Raw genomic sequence first — 23,414 nt, 5'->3', positions numbered from 1 at the left:
GTACCTGCAGAAAGTGTGGCTTTTGCAATGGCATACAAATGATGCAAAAAATATCAAAATATATATAGTAGATATATATATTGTGGATTTTGATTATAATTATAGCATTTACATCAGTTGTTCTTGCCTTGGAGTGAGAAGCTCGTGCATTCAAGTCCCATTCCAGAACTTGTGCACCAAATCCAGGCTCAACGCTGCAGTACATTACTGAGGGAGAGCTGCATTGTTGGAGATGCTGGGCGGGCGGGCCCCACCGGCTCGGCGGCAGGCGGACAGCCGACCCCTGCTGCTGAAACGGGGCACGCCGCCATTTTGAGTGGGCGGGCCAATTAAGGCCCGCCCAGCGGCCTTCCCGATGGGAAGCGCTATGTGCTTCCTGTGCTGGGGGGGGGGGCGGGGAGGGAATCCCCATCCGTCAAAGTACAAAAGAGCGCACTGCTCCCTGAGACTAAGTGCTGTCTCAGGGAGATTAGTGACAGTGCATGAAAGTTAAAAAATAGAAAAACAAAAATATTATTAACATGTCCCCCTCATGTGACAATGTCACACAAGATGGGACATGTTATTAAAAACGACATAAACTTTGTTAAACTTTTTAAAAACGGACATGAAACCTCATCTCGCCAGTGGATGAGGTGTCATGTATTATCAGAAGCTCGCTGGGGCTCCTGGCCTGCCCATCAGCCTTAAGGTTGGACGAGCAGGTCTTTATTTATCTTAATTATCCTGTCAATGGCCTTAATTGGCCATTGACACGTCGGCGGGCGGACAGCTGATTTCGCTGTCCGCCCACCTTCCTAAAAATTTAAAGGGACCGGGATGACGTCGGGGGTTCCTCCCGACATCATCCGGCGTCATTTTCCCCTCGGCGAGCGGGCCCCGCCCCCAAATCGCCAACGGGAAAATTCTGGCCGCTGTCTTTTGAATGAGGTGTTAAACTGAGGCCCATCTGCCCTCTCAAGTAGACATAAAAGATTCCATGGCACTATTCTGAAGAAGAGCAGTGAAATTCACTCCGGTGTACTGACAAATAATTATCCCTCAAGCAGTGTACATCAGTAAAACAAATTATCTGATTAATTATCTAATTGCTATTTGCAGCCTTCACTATGTGATTCTATGTGTCAATAACACTTGGTGTGAAGAGCTTCCTAAAACCACTCCTAAATTTTTGATCGATCAGATTGAATCTGTATCCACTTGTCACACCTCGGTTTAATTCCAAATTTAAAGGAGCTGGCACCAGCATGACAGGCCAAATAACCTCCTTCGGTGATTCTATTTTCTATATACTTCCTATTCAGCCATCTCATTTCATGATTGAAATCTCAAGGTCAAAATGTTCAGCTGAGGCCACTCTTGGGCATACGTGAGGATACATGGTACTGTCCGTGCACCTGAATGATGAGGCTTGAGGCATTCATGGACCTCATTATGATGAAGCCAGTACAGTCAGAGAGCCTTCCAAAGAGTAACGGAAGATCTGGTTGCTGCTCGCTTATGTACATACAGAGTTTGCGGGGTCGGAGGTGGGGAGTTGAGGGCGGAGGAGATCGGAGTGGGGAGGGAAGGACCACAGGAGAATGAGGAATGGTATTGAGAGCACTAGCTCTCCTACTCCTCTTAGCTCAACATTCAGGTAACTTCCTCATCTTTCTTGTTGCAGGTGATCCCCAGGCTTGTTTTCCCCAAGTACAGGCAGCTAGCTGTCTCAAGTCACACCAATTTTGGAGAGGAATAGCTTCAAACAGGAGTTAGGTTCCTAATTTGCATACACAAAAGGACCAGTGCCATCCTCAGGCCTGGGTCTCGGATTCCTCTTGTTTGTCCGTTCCCAATAATGCGGTCAGCATCATTTTGGGGCCTATGTGATGTATAGACCAGTATCACCTGATGATTAATTCTCTAAATCTAGGGATTAATATTGATGTTCTTTCTCTGCGTTACTTCCAAGGCTTGAATGTTTGCTTTGTATCTCAGCGACTTGAACCGTGTATCTCAGCGACTTGTACAGTGCTTAAAATGTAGTGTCAGGAATGATTTAAGCATGATTTTTGTTGACTTGAATCTGCTATCATGGCTTTAGAGTTTGGTATTTTATTTGCTGTTCCACAGTACGCAGGCCTGTTAAGTACCAAGTGTAGAGCACATATGGTTGGGAAATCATGCCAGAAGTGTGTAAGTGGAGCTTTTACCCTATGGTTGGTGAACTAACTGGGGGTAATTTTGACTCGAAAGTGTACGAGAGAAAGTTGGTTTTAGACCTCTCCCGATTGTGGAAATAAACATTTTGAAGAGGTGTAAAACAGGTTCCCGATTGACTATCTCCCACTTACAGCAAGACACAGAGTCAAAATTAGCCCCATTGTTTTTTCTTGTCTTTGCTTTCTAATATAACATCTCTACTTATATTTGCCCAAAAATCATATTCTCTTTTAGCCAGAGAATAAATAATCATATGCTTAAACATGGCTGTCATCTACTTTCTATCTTTTTAAAAATAAATTATTTACAGGATGTGGGCATCTCTGGCTAGGCCAGCATTTGTTGCCCATCCCTAACTGCCCTTGAGAAGGTGGTGGTGAGCTGCCTTCTTGAACTGCTGCAGTCCATGTGGTGTAGGTACACCCACAGTGCTGTTTATGACAAATAATGTAAAAGTGTTAGTAATATTGTTACAGCAAGTTTTTTTTAATAGTTGTGTATTCAATTTAATTTATTTTTAACTAACATGCAAGAAACTTTCCTGTAAAATGATAGCATTGGCCCAACGTTCTCTAATCTGCAAAGGTCAAGTCAGTTTTTTTTGACCCAGATCCACATTCGTTCACAATCAATCACTCATGTTGACAGGCCGGACAGCGTCAGAGATAAATGTTACCTGGATAGGTTTTAAATACTATTCAAACATAGCCAAAGAAAGGGATTATCAGAAGGGCTTTGAATATTTGAATGAATAAAAATTCTTAAGGTTATGTTCTATCTTTACAGAAACAGTGCAATGATATAAATGCCATACATGTAAGCACCTGAGAAACTGGTGTAGCATTTTAATTTACATTTATGACTATGGTTCTTGGTATATTTTTAATATATGCCAAGAAAAATCTACATTTTTAAGCTAAACTGTTAAATTATTAAAATTACTGCAAAGTAAATGTCCTTTTCATTTTTATTTCATACAGACAGTGCTGCCTTTTTAAGTTGCAGCTTAGATCACTGATATAATAGTTGTATCAAAATGCATTTCTACATTCCTGACATAGAAAAGTGAGAGCTTTACAAACATTATTTTAATAAAATTTTGATCATTAATTTCTTATCAGTCCCTGCTAATTCTTTACACACGCCTGATATATATATATATATATCATTTATACCAGCCTATCAGTCCCCTTGCTAAACTCTTTTCTAGGGCATCGGTGTTTTCCATTTGTCTGCTGTTTGATTAAATTGGGCATCATTTTACCACTTGTGACTTTGTGTCGCTTTCTGTTGACAGCCTTTGATAATGGGGACAGACCTGTGTCCTTGTGGAAGAGCCAGCTCCATTGATTTGCTGGGTATTATAATTCAGTCCCTTGGATTGACAAGCAGAGGCAGCAAAAATCTTACTGAATGTAAGTAACAAACTGCAACTGCTGTTCTCTGACAAAGCCACTTCACACCGTTGAAAGAATAGTTAGCAAGGAAATATGGTTAGATTGTCATTTATTCCTATTCAGGAGACATTGATGAAATAACATGGTAATTTATAAAGAAGTGTTGACTTAAGTCTCAGCAGAGAATCTAGCATGGATTTTGAAGACATCTGATATGCCCACCAGTCAAATGGTTTACAATTGGCAAGTTAGCAGCCATGGGTTGGCAGCAATTGCTAATAAATGGAACAGGTCCAACAAAACTGAGCTGTTATTGAAAGGTCAGAATGTTATTAAAGTGCCTTTAAGTTCCTCCAAGCCAGTTGACTTTGTTAAAGGGGCCTTAGAATAACATTGTAATTTATGGTAAGCTACCAACTCAAGAGCTGTTGACAGAAAATGGGATATCAAACAACTTGTCCATCTTTTCTATCTTCAAAGTTTCTCCCAGTGCTCAAGTTATGACATAAAATTACACAGAAATTACAGCGCAGAAACAGGCCATTTGACCGAACTGGTCTGTGCTGGTGTTCATGCTCTCCGTGACCCTCGCCCCAACCAACTTCACTTCATTTTTTTCCGCATAACTTTCTATTCCACTTTCCCTCGACATAGCTTTCCCTTAAAGTCACGAACGCTATTGGCCTCAGCTGCTTCTCATGGTAGCAAGCTTCACATTCTAACCATGCTCTGGATAATTACATTTCTCCTGAGTTCTTTATTGGATTTATTAGTGAAGTTACTACTTGATATTTTTGACCCTTAGTTTTGAACTCCCTCCACATCTAACTTTTCAAACCTTTCATAATTTTAAATGCAACTATTAGATCATCCCTGAGTCCAGTCTTTCTGAGAGAAAAGAGACCTAGTCTGGTCAATCTTTTCTGATAGTTTTAACCTCGGTTCTAGCATCATCCTTGTAAATCTTTTTTGCACCTTCTCCAATGCCTCTATAATTTTTACGCGATATGAAGTGTGAAAAGCACTCTAAGCTCAGTCTAATCAATATTTTCCATAATTTTAACATAACTATGTGAATGTTAAAAGTTCAACAGCACTTTTTCTCTGTATACACATATTTCAAAAGCTCCTACATAGGCCAAGTTTGCAGTTACTATATGAAGTTGCATATCAGGATGCATCATGGGATCACCCAGGCTTGGCCAAGTTGTGGGTATAGGTTTTAAAAATGTCTGCTGTAAAAAAAAACTGGAATGGATATAGTAGGGAATATGAATCGGCCAAGAAATTGATGACTAGCCTATGGGTCAGTCCATGATAAGCTAAAGGAGTATGATCTTTGGGTCAGGATAAAATAAGTGATGAATGATCTATGAGTTATGCCATAATAAACTGATTACTTTACCTCAGGGTCAAGCTAACATATGCAGATGACTAGGCACTACAATGAAATATCAGGATAGATAAGCAAAATACATGTTTTGGAATAAACCGTGGGCATCTTTTTGTGCTAAAGGCCAGGTCATTCCGTGATTGTTTTACAAATTCCTCTGTAATTGTGGGTGTAATGGAAATGTCATTTTGTGTTTGTATTGTAAACTCATTTGTAATTATGGATGTTAACAAATTACATGTACATTATAAGAGCACTGTGAGTTAAGGATGAGATACCCCAAAAATGGTATGTACAGCCGACAGAAACTGTGTAACTTTGAAACACCTTTTAGAGCATTCTGAAAGAATATTTCCCCTGTGTGCACACCTGTACTGAATAAAATTGCTGCTTGTCTCTATCTACAGCTGACTTTGTGTCGAGTGTCTTTTAGATACCTCACAACACTAAAAAATCGTTATTTAACCTCTTCCTTTCAGTAATGGCTAACAATAATTTTGGCAAACCAAAGGGATATACTCTGTTCATACTGTCTACAGGAATAAGAGAATCCTATAGAAGGTTCATTTATTAAAAACTTAAAGTTGTAAATCTCAAATGATCCACCATCTCTACTCTCTGCAGGTGCGCTGCAGCAACTTGCCAAACCCTCCTTTGACAGCCCCTTCCAAACCTGTGGCCTCTGCCACCTAGAAGGACAAGGGCAGCGGTTGCATGGGAACACCATCACCTACAAGTTCCCCCCCAAGCCACACATCATCCTGATTTGGAATTATGTCATTGTTCCTTCACTGTTGAAGAGTCAAAAGCCTGGAACCCCTTTCCTAATAGCACTGTGAGTGTACTTACACCACATGGATACAGCAGGTCAAGAAGTCAGCTCACTGTCACCTCAAGAGCAAATGTGGATGAGCAACAAGAGCTGCCCATGCCAGCTCACATCCTATGAAAGAATTAAAAAAACTAACATGTTTTTCACTTTTCTACTTTTCTAAGATACCATGGGATATTTTCTGTACTAATTGATTATCCAACATATATATTATTCATGTTGTGGAAATCAAACTTTTTGTTACGTGTAAACTTTCTTTTAGGCAATTGGCATTCTATAAAGGCAGTTACATTTGAAATTGATCAGTTAATCCATTTTCAGGCATCACATCATACTGCATGTTTAATGTATATCACTTCATAGATGACTTTTATACAGTAGGAATGTATAATTTAAAATGAAGATTGTTGCTGCACAACATTATGTCATAAAATCACAACAATAGCTTAGAGATACTTCTTAGAATTCGATGATGCATTGCTTTTACAGTCATATCATTCTCCAATAAGATCATGTTTCACTTCAAAAGCAAATTGATTCTGTCAAGTTACTGATACTCAACTCCTTGAGCATGCCTCTCTGGAGGAAATAGCACTCTTCTAAGGTATCTTACTCACTCCAGAAGGAGCCAAGCACGATTTAAGTGGCGACATACCAATGGTAAATATATGTTTATTGTTGTAAATGCATTTTTGCACTCAAATAAGTCAATGTTATGACAGCAGCTATTCAAGAAACTGCACTCAGCTTTTTGTTGTATAATGAAGCTTTCTGGATTTCTGGCAATATATTCCAGTGTGAGCATTTATGGTTCTGTGACTGACAAAGAACATCATCATATAACATCCCCAATCATGTGTTGACCAGATCCTCTCACTAAATAATATATCACACTCATTTTAGTACATTCATTTGAAACAATGTCAGCGTGCATTAATTTATAGCAGAAGGATAGTATTGCATTTCGAAATCCACCTACTGTTGTCACCAACGCAGTCCATAACATATCATCTTTAAAGAGCATTTGGGAATAACAATCATTGTCATTAAAGGTAACGATTAGAAATTGTTAGCAGGTCTCCTACATTAATTTAAAGAGCATTTTGCATCATGTCATAGTGTTCTTAGAAAAATCATAAACAGATTTCCAAGATAAACAGATAGCTGAGGCATAGAATATAAGAGCAGGGAGGTTATGCTGGAACTGTATACAACGCTGGTTCGGCCACAGCTGGAGTATTGCGTGCGGTTCTGGATTCCGCATTATAGGAAGGATGTGATTGCACTAGCGAGAGTGCAGAGGAGATTTACCAGGACGTTGCCTGGGCTAGAGAGTATTAGTTATGAGGAGAGATTGGATAGACTGGGGTTATTTTCCCTGGAGCAGAGGAGATTGAAGGGGTACATGATTGAGGTGTATAAAATTATGAGGGGCATAGATAGGGTAGACAAGAAGGAACTTTTCTCCTTGGTGGAGGGATCAGTAACCAGGGGGCATAGATTTAAGGTTAGGGGCAGGAGGTTTAGAGGGGATGTGAGGAAGAATATTTTCACCCAGAGGGTGGTGGGAATCTGGAACTCACCACCTGAAAGGGTGGTAGAGGCAGATACTCTCAAAACATTTAAGAAGTATTTGGATGTGCACTTGCGATGTTATGTCATATAAGGTTATGGGCTTAGTGCTGGAAAATGGGATTAGAATAGTTAGGTACTTGTTTGACCGGCACAGACTCGATGGGCCGAAGGGCCTTTTTCTGCGCTGTAGACCTCTATGACTCTATAACTATTGCTCTGAAGACTATTCCAAGGAGCACAATGAGCCAAGTTAGTACTATACAGACCACAATAGATATCTCCATGGAATAGGCTTTACACCTTTATCTTAAGTTTTTATTAATGCTGCAGGGGAAACACAAAGTTGTTGCATCGCTGATGCAAAGTTAAGCTCAGATGAAGTGAGTTCTGTGGAAAGGCTAAGAGAGGGCACCAATTCTCCAACCTGAAATAAAAACAGAATATACTGGAAATACTCAGCAGGACAGGCAGCAGACGTGGAGCGAGAAAGAGAGCCAAGGGGCAGAATTTGGGTTCATGGTCGGGACCCTGGCATTTGAGTCAACTGGAGGTCCCAGTCCCACACTGTGCCAGGAGCCTGCAGCCATCCAGTAGTTAGTCCCTCTAGTTCCCAGAGGTCTCACTTGCCATCCAATTAAAGATGCTAGGCAGGCGCTCAGAGCTAGAGGGCCAATAGGAGGTGCTGCGACATTAAGGAGCTGCAACCTGCCAGGGCAGGTAAGGGAAAGAGAGAGCGCATCCATCTTGAGGCACCCTCTCAGCAACTTTAAAACTTTTACATTAAAAAATGGCCGTAGCAGCTGGGCCTCTGTGACCAGGCAGGGCAGGGGAAGGGGGAGGTGTGCAGGTCTATGGGGGAGAGGGGTGCATCAAAGCCCACTTCCAGAGCTAGAACACCCCCGGACCCCTGCCAGGGGGCTGCCTCCGGGCAGCTGACCAGCTCCCGAGGCCGTGGGGGAGCCCACAGTCCAACTGAAGAGTTCCAATCGGCCTCTGATAATTGGCTTTAATTGGCCTTTAACTTAATTGGTTACCTGGCAATTGTGCGTAGCCCTTCCATCTTCAGAAAAAAAATGTCCTGGCATGGGGTGGTGCTAGCAAATTAACACATGAAATGACATGCCCACCTACCTACAATTCTCATCTCATTTTGGGGTGAAAATTCAGTCCAAAATTTCAGGCCGATGACCATTCATCAAGACCTACTTTCTTTTGGAACGTAGCACTCTTCTGATCATGCCAGGTCATTGAACTTAGTTTAGAAGAGTAAGAGGCGACTTGATTGAAACATATAAGATTCTGAGCAGTCTTGACAGGGTGGATGTGGAGAGGATGTTTCCTCTTGTGGGAGAATCTAGGACTAGGGATCACTGTTTAAAAATAAGGGGTCGCCCATTTAAGACAGAGACAAGGAGAAATTTTTTCACTCAGAGGGTCAGGAGTCTTTGGAACTCTCTTCCTGAAAAGACGGTTGAAGCAGAGTCTTTGAAAATTTTTAAGGCAGAGGTAGATAGATTCTTCATAAGCTAGGAGGTGAAAGGAGTAGGCGGGAATGAGATCACAATCAGATGAACCATGATCTAATTGAATGATAGAGCAGGCTCGAGGGGCTCAATGGCCTACTTCTGCTCCTAGTATGTATGTTTGTATGTTTGTAACTTATTCATGATGAAATCTAGAGAAAACAATAGCTAATCCTCACTGATCTGGACTTCTTTGCCTCCATCTCTAACCCCGTCCCACCATCAGTTTTTCTCAGACGCGCATACAAATCCTTTACAAGCTGTCAGATATAGCATAACCAGAATGCCAACCAATGAATCATGTTGACACAGAAAAAGTTTCTTTATAGTCTCCCTGTGTCAGCTTGTGCTACAAATTTCAGTCTGACAGGATACTACTCGGTCATGATACATTTATGGCAGGTTTCGGGAAATCTCAAGAATATTACATTGTAATGATAGATTCCATTTTGTATCCTTTTTTAATATATTTCTATATTGTATCTTTCAGTGTGGTATCACAGAATCAGAGCACAGAAGAAGGCCATTCAGCCCGCGTGCCTGTCCTGGCTCTTTGAAAGAGCTATCTAATCATCCCTTTACCATGCCCTTTCCACATAACCCTGCAACATTTTTTTCCCCTTGAAGCATTTATCCAATTTCCTTTTGAAATTTGCTATTAAATCTGCTTCCACCGCCCTTTCAGGCAATGGATTCCAAATCACAACAACTCGCTCTATAAAGAACTCTCCTAATGATTTTTTTAAGCTTAGGCCAAATATTTCAAAATTCAAAATGCAATTCCATGGGCTGCATTGTCTTTAGACCATAAGACTAAGATGTAGGAGCAGAAGGAGGCCATTTGGCCCATCGAGTCTGCTCTGCCATTCAATGACATCATGGCTGATCTGATAATCCTCAACTCCACTTTCCTGCCTTTTCCCCATAACCCTTGATTCCCTTACTGATTAAAAATCTGTCCATCTCAGCCTTGAATATACTTAACGACCCAGCCTCTACAGCCCTCAGTGGTAAATAATTCCACAGATTCACTACCCTCTCATAGGAGAAATTCCTCCTCATCTCTGTTTTAGATGGGTGACCCCCTATTCTGAGATTATGCCTTCTGGTCCTAGACTCGCCCACTCGCTCTCAGTATCTACCCTGCCAAGCCCTCTAAGAATCTGTTTCAATAAGGTCGCCTCTCATTCTTCTAAGCTCCAATGAGTACAGGCCCAACCTACTCACCTCTCCTCATATGAAAAGCCCTCCATACCTGGGATCAATTAAGTGAACCTTCTCTGGACTGCCTCCAATGCCAGTATATCTTTCCTTAGATAAGGGGACCAAAACTGTTCACATTATTCTAGATGTGATCTAACTAGTGCCTTATATAGTTCTGGCAAGTCTTCCCTATGTTTATACTCCATTCCCTTTGAAATAAAGGCCAACATTCCATTTGCCTTCCCTATTACCTGCTAAACTTGTATGTTAGCTTTGTAGGATTCATGCATGAGGACTCCTAAATCCCACTGTGCTGCAGCCTTCTGCAATCTTTCTCCATTTAAATAATATTCAGCTCCTCTATTCTTCCTGCCAAAGTGCATAACCTCACATGTTCCCACATTATATTCCATATGCCAAGTTTTTGCCCACTCACTTAATTCTGCCTATATCTCTCTGTAGACTCTTTGTGTCATCCTCACCACTTGCTTTCCCACTTATTTTTGTATCATCCGCAAACTTGGTGATAGTACATTAACTTCCCTCATCGAAGACATTAATATATATTGAAAATAATTGTGGCCCCAGCACTGATCCCTGTGGCACTCCACTAGTTACAGGTTGCCATCCTGAAAATGCCCCCTTTATCCCAATTCTCTGTCTTCTATTAGTTGGCCAATCCTCTATCCATATTAATATACTACCCCTAACACCATGGGCCCTTATCTTATTAAGTAGCCTTATGCACGGTACGTTATTGAACACCTTTTGGAAATCCAAATATATTACATCTTCTGGTTCCCTTTTATCTAACCTGCTTGTTACCTCCTCAAATAATTCTAATAAATTTGTCAGGCATGATTTCCCCTTCAAGAAGCCATACTTTATGAGATAAAACCAAATACAAAAAGCACTGACTTGAAGACATTACTCATTCCCAGTTATGAGACTTCAAATACATTTGAAACCCACAATAGCAGTTCGTGGAATTTGAATTCAATTAGTTAATAAGCCTGGAATTGAAAGCTAGTCTCAGTAATGGTGACCGTGATGGCTATCATCGATTATTGCAAAAAGCCATCTGGTTCACTAGTGTCCTTAGGAAAGGAAATCTGCCATCCTTACCCGGTCTGGCCTACATGTGACTCCAGACCTACAACAATGTTGGTGACTCTAAATTGCCCTCTGGGAAATGGCCTGGCAAAGCACTCAGTTCAAGAGAAAATGGGGATGGGCAACAAATACTCGCCTTGTCAGCAATGTCCCATGAAAGGAGAAAACAGAAGTTGGCCAATTCTCTTTCCAGTAATGATGGAACGTGGCAAGATATTCCATGGTGTCCACACACCAGCAACAGAATTATTTCTCCTTCCATGAAGTATAAGGTAGTCAGGACCCCGCCAATAATTGTGAAGCCAAAAGGTCATTGAAAATAGCCAACTCACATAAATTGGACCAGATGCAAGGCCTATGTTGCAGGCAGGATATTGATAGCTGCTACCTAGCTACCTTTAAGGGGATGTGGACACACTTAAAAAGTGATGGCACATGGACAAGGAAAGCAAATTCCAGCCGTTACAAAATGGTTGAAAACAGTTTTTGAATATTTGCCCTCCTTTCCAAAGTCTACGTGGAGGGCAAGAGAAATACCCAGCATCACTGGCATAAAGCAGAGCAGCCCCAGTTTGGTGGTTGGCAAATTAGATATGCTACTCGCCTCCATTCACTATTTGTGGGACCTCCTCCTCCAATGAATATATGTCATGTCTAGTCAGAGAACAGCATACTTTAAGAAACTTAGATCATCGACGTACTAGGCAGATAGGCCCCAAGACTGCACACCACAAAATAAAGCTCTTCAAATTGTTTTACATTTACTGCTCAACCGAGCCAAGCATTCAATCTGATAGGCCTTTTATTGCATTCCATGCATACCTTAGTAGGGCACAAAGGATAAATGTAAAGTAGAATGGAAAGCGTTTGACACACTTTCAAAAGTCCTGCATATGGACACCTGGGTGTAGGTGGCTCCTGTTCCATATGGCAAATTTCTAACTGGTTGCACATTGACACCGAGTAGTTGCCCTGGGTCATTGGCTGGTAGCATAGTAAGAGCTATAGTTAAGGCATGGAGAGAATGAAGGTCACTGTTGTCCCACGGGACACTGTCATTAGAGGGACACAACTGGTGATGAGTTTAGCCTGAGGGTCACTACACCTCAGACAAGGGGTAAGGTTGAGAAAGAGGGTCTTCATAGATGACCTCAGCCAGTATGTGCGTTGAACCCACGCTGTTAGCATCAGCCCACATCACAAAGCAGCCATCCAGCCGACTGAGTTAAGTGATAGTGCTGGATTTAGTGCTGTTATGGTACGGCAGGTGGTGTTTGCCAGGCTGACAAAATCCCAAAGGGAAACTTGGCCAAGCTATCACAACAGTTCTGCGATTTGTATTTATCAAGAGAAGGTTTGTGCACTGAGGTCAGAGGTAATGAGCTAACTACAACCTTTAGGGAAGAATTTTATCCTTGGCGGGAGTGGCCGGGAAGCAGGCCGCCACCCGCAATTGGCGGTGCACCACGTTTTTGCGTGGGCGGACCAATTAAAGCCCGCCCAGCATGTGATGTGGCCTTTGAATAAGCGTGAAGGGTCGGGTGGAGACGGTGGCTTAATGTCCACCAGGTCCAATGGTGAGCTGGTGGCCAACTCAAATGCAGCCTCGGCAATCCCTGGAAAGCTGCCACCAAAGGACACGGAAGTCGACAGCATGGAGGCCGTAGCGGGTGGACATGACAGGCAGGAGGGCAGGTCGGCGGGGTAGTCGGCCCAGCGTTTTTCGGATGAGTGCCTCGCTGCCCTCCTGGAGGAGGTGGCAGGCAGGAGAGAAACACTTGCCCCCAGGGACGGTAGGAGGAAACCAGGCCCCTCCATACCTCACCAAAAAGGCCTGGGAGGAGGTGGCATCCAGGGACAGCAGCCACGATGTGGTGAGGTGCACATGGGTCCAGTGCCGGAAGCGCTTTAATGATCACCCACGATGGGGAAGGGTGAGTACCGTGTTGGCATGGGTCACTTTGCAGAACAGGTAAGAGCTGCCCATCCCCCCGTGGACCTCAGAGGTGTTAGAGTGTGAGTGGCAAATGTCAATCAGGCAGGATCTGGCCAAGGGGTCGAGTCCTGGCTGCTTGAACTGAGTGCCTTGCGGCTCCAGGGTCACGAATGGGCTGAGCCCTGTGAGGTGTTCCTCAGGTGGGATTGGCCAAGCTGCAATGGCGCTGCAGGTAGAGGGTGGACTAATCGATGTGCCTCAATCCTTCCGGGAGAAAACATCCCATAACAATGCAGAGAGGCCGCGGCCTGGTGGGGGACCCTCACACCTCCTCATCCTCAGTAGATACGACCAGGAGGCCCTGGAGCTGGAGAGGCCACATACACCTCAGTCAAGCAGCCGCGGTGAGGTTAGGGTGCCAGAGGGAGGTAAGAGTGCAGTGCACTGAGGTGAGAATGTGGCTTTTTACAACCGTTGCAGTGTAGTCTGTACATTGATGTGAGCCTCAAACCTGGAATGTCCATTGATAATGGAAAGACGAGGGCACCATGAAGCAGATCTCTGTCTCATCTGGGTGCCAGGCTTGCACAGTGACAGTGGGAGGACTGCTGGGGGCCAGGACAATGCTCAGTCGATGGCTGATAATGGACCTCTGGACTCGCCCATGATGCAGCAGATGCTGGATATCCAGCGGGGTGTGAGGGAGGATCTGGCGAAGATACATGAAGGAATGTGTGCCATGGTGTCCGGTGTGGAGGAGTCCATGTGGAGCATAAGCATTGCGCTGACCCTCATGGCCGAGTGCAGTGCCTCCTCCATGGAGACAGTGGTGATTCTCATGGAGAGGCTCCTCCAGGGACTCAATCAGGGCTTCCTGGGGATGTGCTCAGATCTGGAAGCCCTCACACTGGCAATGATCTCAGCTGCTCAGTGTCAGTGTGGGAGATGGATTGGGCACTCAGTATCCCAGCTAGGTGTCTGTCCATCAATGATGAGCAGGGAGGCCCAGAGCGACCCGATGTTGACACATGAGTTGCCTATCGTCTCTGCAGGCTCCTCTCATGCGCTCTGGGTGACGTCAGCAGCTCCTCTGCCCCTTTGACAGTGCCCGTGGCATCTGATGAGGCTGCGGCAACTGGGGAGATGCCAGCCGTGCCACTGGCCATTCCCTCCCAGGCGGAGCCAGCACAGGCTCCACGGGCCAGAGGACGCCCGCCAAGCTCATCAAGGCCAACAAGACAGCAGGGTGTCTTTGGAGACAGGCTGTCTCCAATGCCCTTGCTAGCGAGGGGATAGCACCTAGGTGTAGCACTCACAAGCGAAAACTTAAAGCACTTTAATCACATCATGGCCTGATCACGGGTGATATTTGTTTCCCCCATTTTTCTGTTCTTTTTTTAATGCTGTGATGTAAAACACCGTCAATGTTAATTTCTGCTTTGTTTGTCAGTCATCAGTAAATGATTTTTTTTGTGCAACTGGCCTCTGGGTGCTTCATTTGCTCTGTCGGTGCAGGGTAAGCCATGAATTCCTGATGGATGTGTAACTCCTTAAACTTTATTGCACTGGCACATACTGTATGTTGTTGACCAAGGAACTGGTCTTGTCAGTGATCGAGTAAGGAGCCTGCAGCCCTGGTCTGTGGTGGTAGTTCTTATTTGGTAGGTTAGCTGAAGGAGCATTGCATCAAAGCTTGTCCCTGCCCCTCGGAGGTTACAGATGGTACCTTGTACAGACTTGTAGAATCAGCATCCTGTGGTCACACACTATCTGCACGTTCATGGAGTGGAAGCCCTTCCTGTTGACGAAGGCACCGGGCTCACCCGCTGGCGCCTTGATGGCCACATGTGTGCAGTTGATGGCATCCTGGATAGGGGGGAACCCAGCAATTGCTGCAAAGCCTCTGGCCCACTCTGACTGGCTGGTCTTGTCTATACATCAATGCACGCCTGAACAAGCATCTGTCACCAGCTTGACACAACTGTGGACAGCTGATTGGGAGACTCCACACAGATCCCCCACTGACCCGTGGAAAGGGCCGGAGGCATAGAAGTTTAGGGCCACAGTGACCTTCAGACCCATTGGCATGGGGTGTCCACCCACACAGTCAGAGCTGATCTCAGGCACGATCCTCTGAAGATGGCAGTCACTGTCTCCCTTGAGAGGCAGAGCCTCCTTCGGCACTGCACCTGTAGGCACTGACAGCAGGATAATGGTGTTTTCTGTGGTCCCTTCTGCCTTGGACTTCCTGTTGGCCCTGCACCCCTTGTGCCTGAGCCTCTCCTCCCACAGCAGCATTCTAACATGCAGAATGAACCAGGCTTCAGAATTATAGAGCAGTGGAAAATTAGCTGAGGCTTTTCTTCCCCAGTTGACTTAATCCCTCTGAGCCTGTAACTCAGCAATGTAGCTTCATGAGCTCAAACCTATACCCTACAGGCTACTGGTTATTGATAAAACGCATTGGCTCAAAATGTTGACTCTATTTCTTTCTCTGAAGATGCTACCATACCTGCTGAACATTTCCAGCATGTGCTGTTTTCATTTCAGGTTTCCAGTAGCTGTAGTATTTTCTTTTTGTGTTTGTTCTGTTCTCTTATTTCATCCACCGATTTGCATAATGGTGGTGAAGTGAAATGTTGTAGCTGAAGCATGATCAAGGCCAGAAATGTGTAAAAACTAAATATCTATGTAAGTATGGCTGTTTATCTACAAATGAATGTGGAAATGTATTTCTTGTAATAAAACCAACCTGTAGTTTAGCCTGACTGTGTGGTGTTTTTCTCCCCAATAGAGCAAGGGGTCTATAATAAACATTAACATTTGCAAAAATAGTAGTGCCAATGTGTTTTGCTGATCCTAAACCATGTTATTCCCATTAACTGCACCATTGTGATGTAAAAGTATGGTTTAAGCAAGAGAACTGAAGGGATGACCAACAGTCTGGAGAGTACAGGACTAATTCTTCAGCTATACAAAGCCCCAATTTGGCAACACCTGGAGTATTGTGAGCAGTTCTGGGCACCACACCCTTAGTAAGAACAATTGGCCTTTCAGGGAATGCAGCATAGATTTAGAGAGGGAATTCCAGACTTTAGGGCCTAGGCAGTTGCCTAAAGTAGAGCAAAGGAAATCAAGATCAGCAAGAGGCCAGGTCTGGATGAATGCAGAGTTCTTGGAGGGCCCTGGGGCTGGAGGAGGACAGAGGTAGTAGTGGGAAAGACAGACATGAACTTAAGCAGGTGAATTTTAAATTCAAGGTCTTGTTGGGCTGGGAGCCAACATAGATCAGTGATCAGGGTGATAATTGAATGAGACTTAGTGGAATGCCTCAATGTCCTTCACCTGCACAAGAATGCAAGTCAATGAGACATGATGGTTGTTCTATGTCTTCTCCCCTTCTTTCACTTGCCTAGATCATTACAGTAAGGTCCATGCAAAGAGGTGGAGGGTACCTTTCAACAAAGCTGGAAGGAACACAGAGCTGTTGGCATAGAGGTAGGTAAGATAATGACTGAGGTGAGCAGTTCAGAGCCACTCATCACAACTGTAATAGTCAGAACAGACTCAAAAACAGGGAGCACCCAATTATATCCCTGTTAGTGTAACAACAAGGAGGGTTGAATTCCTGCATCAACATCATAGCCAGTGGCACCACTTAGCTTCGGCACTGGTCAAGTTCATGTTAATTTTGTGGCTTGTGAATTTACAGGCACGCAAGGTCTATTGCAATAAATATAAAACTGGAAGGAGAGGGGGGGGATGGGTAGGGAGGAGGAAAGAATAAATATTATCGACTTCTACACGTCTTCTGCATTTCATCTCATAAAAATCTGGGATGGTGGGGTTTCTATAATTTTCTTTTGAGTGGGAAGAATTCAAGTCAGAAAACATACTGGGAACCGTTAAAATTACTCACATATATGACGAGTATAGTTGAGTTTTGAGCACGGTTAAAGAATTGTAAGAGAAATGCTGTATGTATGTACCTGGGATGTTTAATCTTTTAGCAATTTAACAAAGGAAAAGTCTTGGAAGAAGGCAATAACATGTTAAAGTTTTAGATTTTGACTGAAACACACTCCAGACGGCATCAGGCTCATTATTTTCGTCATTTCCCTCTCATGGGGTTCTGTGTGGATAAAGATCTTTGGTTCTTTGGCAGGGAGATTTAACTTTTGATGAGAAAAAATGTACAGGTGCCATCACTAATAGTTTAATCAAGACTCTTAGGCTGACAGATGGCACATGACATTGGCGTATCTTGGCTTCAGTGTCTGGTACAGTTATGTCACAATATTTCCCAGAGCCACTAAGAGCTTCCCAAGGAGATTAAGATAACCTTACACAAAAGGTTAGAGGTAGAACTAAATAAGAAATATTTTGGTGTGTCTTCTCCAATATTGTTTTTTGACTTCTTGGTTGGATTTATGAATAAGCTTTAATGAACAAGATTACATAACATCTTAATTTTGTGTCAAGCCAGTTCCTAAATAAGTTTATTTCTCAAAGGACGTCTACAGCTAATATTATAAATTTTGCTGCAGCTTCTTTGGAACTCTCTTCCTCAAAAGGCAGCTATGGAAGCAGAGGCTTTGAATATTTTTAAGGCAGATCTAGGTAGAGTCTAGATAAGGACAGGAGGTGAAAGGTTATCGGGGGTAGGCGGGAATGCGGAGTCGAGGTTACAGTCAGATCAGCCATGATCTTGTTGAATGTAGGAGCGGGCTGGAGGGGCTGAGTGGCCTACTCCTGCTCCTAATTTGTACGATCATGCGTTCGCTTCACCAATCAGAGACGCTTTTTTAACTTAAAAATGAAGACAAAACGTTTTGTCTGTCACAAGTAATTTCCTGAAAAGGTCCGAAAATGCAGCAATAAAAGGCAGAAAGCGTTATGTTTATACAGTGGCTTTCAGAGTCTCATAGCGTAACATCCTTTTGAAATGCAGTCACTGTTTGATATAGGAAACGCCACAGTCAATTTGAGCAAAGCAAGTTCCCAGAAAGAACAATGAAATTGTAACTGGATAATCTGTTTTAGTGAAAGTAATTGGGGAATAAATATTGGAACAAAACACTAGCAATAATTTTTCTGTTCACCTTCAAAAATAGTCCAATGTTTTCTTTTATATATATAACCATATAATAGGGGAGGTGGTGGTGGTGTAGTCATTAGACTGGTAATCCAGAAATCCTGGTTCAAATCCCACCTTGGCAGACTGACTGTGAAACCATTGCCAATTGCCATAAAAGCCCACCTGATTCAGTAATGCCCTTTAGGGAAGGAAATCTGCTGTCCTTACCTGGTCTGGCCTACAAGTGACTCCAGACCCACTGCAATGACCCTTAAATGCCCCCTGAACATTGGGGATGGGCAATAAATGCTAGCTGAGCCAGCAACATCCCATAAATGAATTTTTAAAAAAAAATCCAGTCCAACACCTCATCTGAAATATGACACCTCCCTCAACACTTTGTACACAAACCCCTTGAATGGGTTTGAACCCACAACCTTCTGATTCAGTGGTGAGAGTGCTACCCACTGAGCCAAAAGCTGATTATATGCTCAGGGTGGGCTCCACGCATCCCAGTGTAACTGTCAGGGATGAGCCTGCCTCTACTCAACTCAGTCAGCTTGCCACACTTTAATCTTTCAGCTTTTAACTAGGTCAAGTGAGATGGCTGCCCTTCTCCTGGAGGAAGCCCTGCATTGTGGAGCTGCTGGCCAATTGGAGATTGGTTGCTGCACCAAGGGCAATGAGGAGGTGTTCAGTGATAGGCTGAACCCCCAGGTAAGCCCAGGATCTCACTAGGGCTGGGCTGGCTGGACCTGGCAAGGGGGTGGGCAAGCATATTGAACGGGGAAGGTGACGTTGGGAGGGAAAACTGTGGGGTGGTGGTGGTGGTGGTGGTGGGGAGGTGGGGGGGGTCTCCGGTTAACACCGGGGCTCAGAAAGGAGGTACTCACCCCTTCACTGACCAGCAAGGCTAAACCTGCCAGAATGCACATTGGGTGCAGGCCTCTCCTGCTGTCTATTATATCAGAGCAGTGGCAGAGTGATTGCTCACTTAAGGGCCTCAACTGGGCCCCCGGCGACAGCCCACCCGATGTCACGCTCACACTCACAAAATCGCGGCAGGACTGGGGCCAGGCTGGCTGGTGGGGTGCACATGACACCCTGTTTTATGGATCCATCCTCCTGCTTTCCCACCTGTGGGTGGCTCAAAAAATCAGCCCCTCATCTTTAATGAGAGCTTCCAGTGAGCAATCGCCTTGCAGCTCTGAAGCTCACCAATTCTCTATCTACATCTTTAAGAGACAGACTCTAAAAGAGAGCATTTTAGATCAGGGTGATCATTAATCCTGAAATTAATGTCTAGTTTGCAAATTTCAGCATTAATCAGAGCATTTCCACAATTATAGTTTAAACTAATTACAGATGGCATTGAGAACTACTCTCGGAATCAGCTCCGATCTTTTTTCCACAACTTCCTTTTATTTAATATTCTTTGTGGGATTAAGAGGAGCAGGAATGCTCTGCCAGGACTTAGGGGATGCTTAGACTCCATTTCTCCAAACTCCGCCAAACCAATTGACTTATTTCATTGCTGGGGATCATTCCTTTGATCTCTAGTGGCATTCAACCAGCTGATGCTGCTTCGCCATTGGTTTTGGTCAGGAGTCCATCAGTCAACAGACAGATGAGAAGCAGAGAAACGTTCAGCCCCTTAAGCCTGTTCCATTTTTTTCAGTCCAATCATAGCTGGGAGCTTCCTGCATGCAAATTGGTTGCCACTTTTTCTACTTACAACAGTGATTACACTTCAAAAAGTACTTTATTGGCTGAGAATTGTTTTGTGATGACCTGAGGTTGCGAAAAGAGTGATACAACTGCAAGTCTTTCTCTTTTTTTTTAAATCTTTTAAACTTCATGCAAATGAGAAAATGGGGTTGCTTATTCAGAGATGGGGTGAGAGCTGGAAGGAGCAGGGCTGAGCTGCAAGAGAGGATGACAGCTCCATGCAGGGAATCCGGTTGAAAAGAGACTCTCACAGATAAAAGGAGAACCCGGTGCTCCAAATATTTATATCTTGAAGGTGAGCTCTTGGCAGTTAAGAGGCTAGGAGCAGGACAGAAAGGAAATAGGAGATCTGGGAGCTTGCAGAAGTTCTGCATTTAGACAATTTCTTCAGGATACAAGAAGTTACGAGCCACTGGAAAACATACTTATTTGTGCAGACATGCAAATGAAAACTTTTTTTTCTCTCATCCTGATGATTTGTGGGAATTGCATACACAAGGACATAGCAATTTACCATCTCCCCCAAGATGCAAAGGGGTTGACAAAGAAGGAAATGGAACAAACACAGGCAGGCATTTATAAAATAGATGAGAAGACTGCATTCATAATACGAAGACAAGCAAGAATGCTAGGCATGATCAGAATGGTGGGCACAGCCAACGTTCGAGAATTTATTTTGAGCTTCCATTCCCATTAAAAATCACTTGATTCTCTTGCAGCATTTTTTTACAAAAGCTTCACTACGGCAAATGTTGATTATTACCCAACCATCGCTGCACATAAATATGTTTCTAGGGAACAGCCTTTCGACAATGTACCCTGTTGACCTTAAAAGGTTGGGTTCATGCTTTCAAAATATTGAACTGAACAGCAACATGAGGAAGGTTTCAGTCGTTTAAATTGTTGATAGAAAACTTCTAAGTTAGTGTATACTGGATGACCAAGATAAAGCTGGGTGTCTCATGGCATGTCCAGTCTGTCAGATGTTTCTCCTCACCCTTAACCTCAAAAAATTGGGCTGCAAATGGTTTGAAAAGCGAACTGATAATCTGCGATCATGGTGAAAGACTGAACCAACAGCTCCTTAACCAACGTGGCTTAAGGATAAAGAAAGAGAGAGAAGAAAGATAATGATGGAAATAACATAGCCAGGTGCAGAAAACAAAATAGAATGAAAGACATAACACACAGAGAGCTGTTATGATCAGGAATGCGTTTTCTGAAAGAGTGGTAGAAGCAGATTCAATATTCAAAAGGAATTTGGATAAATCCTTGAAAGAGAAATAAATTTCGGGGAAAGAGCAGGAACTGGGACTAATCAGAGAGTTCTAACAAAAAGCTGGCACAGGCATGATGGGTCAAATGCCTCTTGCTCTGCTGTATCATTCTATAGGTTGGATTAAGTGAAAGAGAGAGAGACAAATGGGAACAGAAAAAGAAAATATATATATATTTTACAAACATCTAAAAACAATTTACTACTTGCGGGATTGAGACTCCACACTCAGTTGTCCTGTTTTGGGGCCAGAGGGGCCATTGCAGGAACACAAATCTCATTGTCGTTAGTGCTGTTAAATACCAGCCTGAGCAAGCTGTGGTGAGTTTAATGGGTAATTAATGCGCAAGTGCAGCAATTTCTTGAAACTGACGGGGAGGTGAGAATGAGCTCCCATTTTTCGATGTCAACAATGAAGAGGCACAAACAATCCGACAGCTTGCAGTGATTTGCAACTCACGCCGCGAGTTGCTGCGTCATTAAAATTCTATTAACAGACTTCGCCGTTAAACTTGCCATTATTTCTCCAACAACTTCTGTGCCGCTAATTCTGCCAAGAAGGAGAAACAGCAGCAAGCTCTCTCCTTCCTTCACAACATGGGAAGGATTTTGTTCTTTGGGCCGGGACCCCCAACATCAGGGCCAAATGGGATCGCCACCCTATGCTGTGTGGGAAACCTTCACCCTGCAAAGATTTTCACAAAATGGGTTAATTAGTGGCGATCAAGACAGTGGGCTCGACATCCAATAAAGGATGACGGTCAGGCCCTTGATCAAGAAGTGCCAGTAGGGTGCCCTTCAGCTCAAAAGGGGATGAAGCCTGCAGTTCAGGTAAAAGAGAGCGGGGGTATATCAATTTTGAAGTGCCCGCTCTTGAGACTTTTAAACTTTTAAATTTTAAAAATATAGGCCTTTGATAATAGGCCTTAAGTGGCTTAAACACCTTTAATTGGCTGCCTGCCACTTTTGGATGGGTAGACCTGCCGATCCCCATCACACTTCCGGGAAAGTGAACCAGGAGTGGGATGGTGCAGGCAAATCACGCTCACACACCTCTGTGCTTGCACCCATAAAGGGCTACAAGTCTTGCCCTGGTTTGAAAAGACAGTGGTCACCTTTCCCCTTTGTTCCCAGGACTGGGGCAATGCTGAAGAGGGCATATTTACTGCCCATCCTTAGTTGTCGTCAGAAAGCGCCTTCCTTGAACCGCAAGCACTCCAGAGGACATTAGGACTCAGCTATACAGCGTGGCAGTAGAAATGCATACAAACCAGAGTAGGTAAGGGCAGCAGGCTCCCTTCACATTAGTAAACTAGTTCAACAATTCAATAGGTTTCAGGGGCACAAATAACTAAAATTATTGAATTCAATTTCACTACTATCCTTGGTAGGATTCCAATTCACGGCTTCTGTCCAGTTCCATAATTTGTCGAAAATTATTTAATTTATTTAAATTTAAGAAGCATAAGAGAAAAGTTTATGGAATTTCGCTCTGTCTTTTTTTTATTCATTCACAGGATGTGGGCCGGGCCAGCATTTATTGCCCAGCCCTAGTTGCCCTTGAGAAGGTGATGGTGAGCTGCCTTCTTGAACCACTGCAGTCCGTGTGGTGTAGGTACACCCACAGTGCTGTTAGGGAGGGAGTTCCAGGATTTTGACCCAGCGACAGTGAAGGAATGACCGATATATTTCCAAGTCAGGATGGTGAATGACTTGGAGGGGAACTTCTAGGCGGTGGTGGCCTAGGTAATCTTCAACTAGGATAGTGATTAATCTTGATACTGCCTAAAAACAAATGTCATTTACAAACATATGTAGCACAATAAATGCCATGACTCTAAGAACTGAGCTGCAGAGAATGACCTGCACCACTGTGAATCATGGAAAAAAAAGCAAAGTCTGTAATAGTAAACATAGTAAAGCATTGAGAATACTCTCTAAAGTGGAGAAGAATGAAAGTGATCCCACTGAAAAATATAACATTTTTATTAAAGGTTTGACAGGGTAGAGGCTAAGAGGTTGTTTCCCCTCACTGGAGGGTTTAAAACTGAGGATCATAGCTTCAAGATCAAGGTTCAGCTATTTAGAACTGAGATGAGGAGAAACATTTTCACTCAAAGGGTTTATGAATCTTTAGAATTCTCTACCCTAGAGGT

Source organism: Cetorhinus maximus, chromosome 7 (genome assembly GCF_964194155.1).
Source record: "Cetorhinus maximus chromosome 7, sCetMax3.hap1.1, whole genome shotgun sequence".
NCBI classification, from domain to species: domain Eukaryota; kingdom Metazoa; phylum Chordata; class Chondrichthyes; order Lamniformes; family Cetorhinidae; genus Cetorhinus; species Cetorhinus maximus.
Note: the sequence above shows the minus strand (reverse complement) of the source record.